The 6779-nt window shown below is 42.8% G+C and overlaps 1 long non-coding RNA gene across 1 annotated transcript; it reads right to left on the bottom strand.

Annotated features, from left to right (window-relative positions):
• Positions 1-250: 250 nt before the first annotated feature.
• Positions 251-5781, bottom strand: LOC308057217. The gene is made up of 2 exons (XR_013925182.1): positions 1765-5781; positions 251-813 (listed from the first exon to the last, which is right to left on the bottom strand). It is a non-coding gene; the product is annotated as an uncharacterized lncRNA (long non-coding RNA).
• Between the last annotated feature and the right edge of the window lie 998 nt (positions 5782-6779).

Raw genomic sequence — 6779 nt, 5'->3', positions numbered from 1 at the left:
GCCTCGCCCGTCGACTCGGTTGCTTCGAGCCACGGGGTGTACCATCTTCTCGGCAGCAAGGGAATTTATCAGGAGAACAGCTGTTTCGGGCTTTCTGCCTGTTTACATAGGCTTCCCACTTTGCAGCTTTAATTAATGGGGCCAAGCAAGACACGGTTAGTACTTCCCTCCTGCACTTTATAACTAAAATTTCAGCTACAAAGGGGACTGGTTCGTTGGAGTGGTAACAATAATATTGAGGGTTTATTCCTTTAGCAAAAATTTCCCACCATTCTTGGGATTCCCGAATAATTTCTTGTTTAGACTCTAATTGTTTTAGTCTCCACTCAGTGAGAGTTCTTTGGATTTTTCCAACACTGTGTGCAAACTCCTGCCGGAGGGTATCCGAATTCACAGTGTGTCCACCATTTATCCTGGCATACCTTACATTTAAAACAAGCAAATGGATAACAATTGCAGTTCAAATTATTACACCTAAATCGTATATCCAAAATGCATGTATCATTCACATCAGCATATTTTCTATATTCAATATTGTGTGGCTGCATGAGCTTAGCAATTACACTTCTTACACTTCCATATATAATAGATAAAAAGCGAGATAACTATAGCAAATGTAAACAACAATACACACTTTATACCAAAAGGTAATGCGTCAAAATAATCAAGTAAAATCTCTATCATAACTTTATCTTCTCAATGTTATCTTGGTGTCACCTGGTGTACTGATTACTTTCCAGTGGGGTCTCATCGCTGGGCCTTTAATGCGACTGGCATGAGTCCATCCACGCTCAGCAGTCCGGAGAGCCGTTTCTGTTGTAAGCAGAACAAGATAAGGTCCCTCCCAATTGGGTTTTAGGGTTTTTTCCTTCCATACTTTAATCAATATCCAATCCCCAGGTTTAACATTGTGAATTTTTAAGTCCAACGGGGGTCGTTGCACAATCAGTCCGTGTTCCCAAAGCTTGTTACGATGTTCTGCTAATTGTAAAACATATTCATTAATCGCACGGTCTCGAATTAAAATATTTGTTTGTGGGCTTTCAATTCTATAGGGCATTCCATACACCATTTCAAATGCTGATATTCCCACATCCGCTCGGGGTCTAGTTCTGAGAATTAATAGTGCCATGGGTAGGCACTTAATCCATGATAATTTGGTTTCTATCATTAATTTAGTCAAAATAGTTTTGATTTCTCCATTCATCCTTTCAACTTTTCCCGAACTTTGTGGATGCCATGGCGTATGGTATTCCCACTTAATACCCAAGCTTTCTGTTAGATCTCTAACAATTTTTGACACAAAGTGTGTTCCTCTGTCCGAGTCGATTACTTCAGGTACTCCATATCGAGGTATAATGTGTTCAAGTAACACTTTAGTAACTTGGTTAGCAGTTGCCTTGGAGGTAGTAAAAGCCTCAACATAATGTGTTAAATGATCTACCATTACTAATAAATATTTGTAACGCCCTACCCTGGGTAATTCAGTAAAATCCACTTGTATGTGTGAGAAAGGTCTGTATGCTGGGGAACGTCCTCCAAGAGGTTTTTGTCTCATATTGTTTCGATTAACCTTTTGACAGGTCTCGCAGGCTGCCGTGACTGTCTTTGCTATGTTATATACGCCTAAACAGGCAAACTGTTGATTGAAATGATCAACTAACGCCTGGGTTCCCCAGTGTGTTTTACTGTGTATTTTTGAAAATATTTCGAGTGCTATGCCCTTCGGCAAGACTTCTCTCCCATCTGGCAATATGTACTTACCATTCTGTTCCTTAGCTCCCATTTGTTCTAGTTTTTCCTTTTCTGCAGACTCAAAACTCAAATTTTTACTAACAGATATTTGTTGCATAGTCAAAATCGTACTATAATTGCCTGCCACTTGTTTTGCTTCTGTATCAGCTGCATTATTTTCTCTAACTTGGTAACTTGTACCTCGCTGGTGTCCCTTTATATGTACAACTGCTATTTTATTCGGCATTTTCAATGCCCCCAGAACTCGCCGAATTAATTCCGGGTGTATCAGTTCTTTTCCCTGTGAGTTAACAAATCCTCTTTCCTCCCATATTTTTCCAAAGGTATGTACCACTCCAAACGCATAGCGTGAGTCTGTATATATAGTTCCATCCTTTCCCTTCAGTGACACTAATGCTTTCCACAATGCATACAGCTCACAGGCTTGAGCCGACCAGCTGGCACTCAGGGGGCCCGATTCTATTGTCTTAAATTCTCCTTTCTCTAACTTAACGATAGCATATCCAGACAATCGTTTACCTTCCACTATTCGTGATGACCCATCTATAAATAGTACTTCTCCACATTGTAGTTCTTCTTCTTCTAAGTCTGGCCTAATACGTGTCTGTTGTTCAATTGTTTGAAAACAATTGTGCAATAGTTCATTACCTTCTCCTGGGTACAAAAATTCAGCGGGGTTAACTGCTCCAATAGTTTTCAAAGATAGTTTAGGGGATTCTATAAGTATTCCCTCATACTTTAGTAGTCGGCTATCTGTAAGCCATTTTTCTGCTTTTTGTTGAAGCACCCCCCTTATATTATGAGGTGCATATAGGACAACTTCTCCATTAAAGGTAATACGATTCGTTTCTTCAAGTAATAAGGCAGCAGCAACAATAATTTGTAAACAACTCGGCCAACCCCTGCTCACAGGGTCCAACAGCTTTGATAAGTATGCCACCGGTTTCTTTTGTCCGGCCCATTCCTGAGTTAATACTCCAAATGCCGTTCCTTCATGTATGTTAACGAATAAATGGAATGGCCGCTTTAAATCTGGGAGGCTTAAAACCGGTGCTTGACTTAGCTCCCTTTTAAGACTGGCAAACTGCTCTTGATCCTGAGGGGTCCACTTGGGTATTTTGTCTTTAGACAGTTGTTCATATAAGAATTTAACTTTAAAGCTGTAGTTCTCTATCCATTGCCTACAATACCCAAATAGCCCTAATGCCTGCCGAATTTGCCTCTTAGTGACAGGCATAGGTAATTCCAGAATTCCTTTAATGCGCTCTGGATCCAATATCTTCTTGCCGTTAAACAAATAATGCCCCAAATATTTCACTTTTTCCTCCACAAATTGTAACTTTTCTTGTGATACCCGTAGGCCCTTTTGTGCAAGAAAGTTTAGGAGTCGAATGCTTTCTTTTCTTACATCCTCCTTATTATTCCCTGCTATGAGCAGATCATCTACATACTGTAACAGCACGTTTCCCGTTTGTACCTGGTATTCTTTTAAGAGCTCTTCCAGGGCCTGTCCAAACAGATTAGGGGGCTCAGTGAACCCTTGGGGAAGCACGGTCCATCTCAATTGCTGTCTACGGCCTGTCTCTATGTCTTCCCATTCAAAGGCAAAATAATCACAGCATTCTTCTGCCAGTGGACAGGCCCAAAAGGCATCCTTTAAATCAGCCACACTATACCAGGATTTATGGGGTCCTAGCTTGCTTAGCAGTGTGTATGGATTTGCTACTACAGGGAACCGGGTGATAGTTCTTTTGTTTATTTCCCTTAAATCATGTACGAGCCGATATTTCCCATTTGGTTTCTTTACAGGCAGAATGGGAGTGTTAAAGGGTGACATACAAGGCTCTAAGATTCCTTGTGCTAACAATCGATCAATTTCTGGTTTTAATCCCCTCCGTCCTTCTAGGGATATGGGATATTGCGTTACCCTCACAGGTATGTGGGGTTCGGAAATTTGGATTTTAATCGGTGGGATTTCCAGTCTACTAATTGTGTCCGGAGAGTACCAGACATCGGGGTTAATTTGTTTTTGATCATCCACGGTCAAAGGATAAGCAGACACTGTTAGCTCTTGATTTTTCACTTTAATTTCTAATTGCAATTCAACAATTAAATCTCGTCCTAACAGATTAAATTCTGCTTCAGGGACGAGCAAGAGTTCACCCATTCCAAATTTATTTTCAGTTTCGAATACCACATTTTTGATTTTGCTTACTTTAAAGGGTTCTCCTTTTGCCCCAATTACTTGTACTTTTTCAGGGGAAACTTTACATCCCTCAGGTATTTGCTTAATAGTTGATTTCTCAGCCCCAGTGTTTACTAAAAAGGTGAACTCTTGTTTATGGGGACCTATTTTTAATTTTATCAAGGGCTCATGATGACTCCGGTCCCCTAAGATATAAAGCCCCTGACTCTCCTATTCCGTTTTCAATATTTCCTCATCCCTGATCCTTTCTCTGCAATTCTTTTTTATATGTCCCTTCTTTCCACAGTAAAAACAACATCTCTGTTCCTTCTTTACTACTACGTTCCCTTGTTTCGTTCCAGCAGATCTGTGTTCACCAGTCCGCCCTTTGTGATCCTCTCTGACCGCTGCTACCATCATTTTTACTTGTCGCTTGCTGCTCTCTTCTTCCCACCTTACGTAGACTTTCTGAGCTTCCCTCAATAATTCATCCAACCCTCTATTCTGCCAGTCTTCTAACTTTTCAATCTTCTTTCTGATATCTTCCCATGATTTTGCCACAAACTGAGTTTTGAGGAGCGCTTGCCCTAAAGGGTCGTCTGGATTTACCCCAGAGTACAGCTGAAGGGCTTTTCTCAGTCATTCCAGCCACTCAGTAGGGCTCTCATCTTTCTTTTGCATTTCATTAAATGCTTTATTGATATTCTGGCCACGGGGTACTGCTTCTCTAATCCCCTGAATTACTATAGTTCTCAGGTCCTGCATATGAGTTCTATGCGCCGGATCCTGATTATCCCAATTAGGTCTTTGGAGTGGCCATTTAATATCTGCTTGGGGTCCCTCGGCATGCTGAGCATCCCACAGTCTCATTCCTGCTCGCCTAATCATATCTCTTTCCTCGGTAGTAAATAATTGACCAAGGATAGATTGCATCTCACCCCAAGTATAAAGGTTTGGTCCCAGAAATTGATCTAATCTTTCTGCCACTCCGAGTGGGTCCTCAATTAAGTTTCCCATCTCGGTCCTTTTAAAATCTCGTAGGTCAGCCGAGTTTAGGGGTACGGAAATATATCCTATCACAGGTTGAGGTCCCCCCATGGGTATTTCCCTTAGGGGGTACATCTGAGCTGCCCCTTTTTGACTTCTAGTTACGCGTCTAGGAGGAGGGGGAGACCCTTGTTCCGACTCTGGTGGGGGAGTGGGCGCTCTGGGGACCTCTGAAGAGGCTGCGGGAGCAGGAGGAGGAGCGTAAGGAGGGGGGGTTAGAAGGGCTTTGTCTAACTCTTCCTTCTTTTTCTTTTGCTTAGTTTTTATTTCATTCAGCGGGTAAAGTCTAGCTCCCGGTCTTTCTAGCCACACTTCCGCATATTGACTCTCCTCCGGGTTAAGGGGTTTTTTATTATTTACCCAGAGGTTTAATTGCTGTCTTACCCACTCTTCTTCTGACCCATAGACTGGCCAAAAGACATTTTTAGAAATCTTCTTCCCTCCCCATATCTTAGTACAATATTCTATCATTTTCTGCTTATCTTTCCCTAGGGTTCCAGGGAAATATCTCCAATTGTCTAAGATATATGCCAGAGGGGTATTCTTAGGTACAGTGGGTACCCTTCCCATGGGATTCGAAGGCTTGCTGCCCTTCGCCCCCATCTTCTGGAATATCCACAAACATACACTCACTCGCTCCCCTTGTTCCTGGCCCAGTCCCTCGTGGGAGATGGGAGACACAGTACTTAAGAGTCCGCACTCGCTTGGTTCAGTATATCGAACCTCTCACTCGTTATATTCCAGGAAACCCAATCCCGCCCGAACGGCAAACCCTGCAAACAAATTCGCAATATACTTACGCGTCCTGCGTCTTCGTCCGGACTCCCGTGCACAGAATTTTTATGGGATTTTACAGGTTTCTCCTTTGCTCATTATTCTAGAATTTAGGTTCGTCGGTAAGGTTGGAGTAAGCTGTTGGTCGCGGGGCCGCGAAATGTCGCGGGGCGCCTCCCCGGAGGACCAAAGCCCACTGTTCCTTATCCGAGTCACGGCACCAGAAATTGTTATAAATTGAGACCGCAACGGATCATAATCCAATTAAAATTTTATTAATTATAGCAAGTAGAATATGAGCAAAACAGCGCTGGACGACAGGGGAGTCTGCGCTCCGCCAACTGCCGTCCTGAGCAGTTCAAACAGTCCCTTTTTATACATCTTTACTTCTGTGTTCATGAGGTAGTGGAGTCATGCTTCAGTTGTTGTTAGGGGGTCGTTTTCTGCCTCCTGGTGGTCTTCCTCCTTTGTCCCATAGTTGACCCCTCACTCATATGTCCTTATATGGGGTTGTTTGCCCTATTTCTGTCGGTTCCTGGACATCTGGTGGTTATCTTATCTTGCATCAGCGGTGTCTGGTTTAGTTTGTGTATTGCGGTTATCTTATCTTGCACCAGCGGTGTCTGGTTTAGTTTGTGTATTGCGGTTATCTTATCTTACACAGGCGGTGTCTGGTAGCTGTTTGCATAAGCGTTTCATATCTTTTGTTGCCTAACCTTTACATTGAGCTTAACATAAATCTTAATAAACAATACCCTAGTCCATAGTTTCTCACAAGGGTAATGGTCTTCTCCGGTCCCTTTTCTGTGTGAAGCGTGATTGCTCCCAGCTGAGCACTCTTCTGAGCTCGGGTTAGTCCCCGGACTCCACCTACCATGGGGGCATCTTCCGATTTCCAACGTGGGGGCCAGCTCGTTTCAGGGATAACTGTAACATCTGCTCCAGTGTTAATTAAAAAGGGGATGCTAATGGTGGTGTCATTCGAGGTATTACGCAGGGAACAGATCCCCCATACCAC

Source organism: Falco punctatus, assembly GCF_963210335.1.
Source record: "Falco punctatus genome assembly, contig: scaffold_40, whole genome shotgun sequence".
Taxonomy (NCBI): domain Eukaryota; kingdom Metazoa; phylum Chordata; class Aves; order Falconiformes; family Falconidae; genus Falco; species Falco punctatus.
This window is presented reverse-complemented; position numbering and strand designations above follow the sequence as displayed.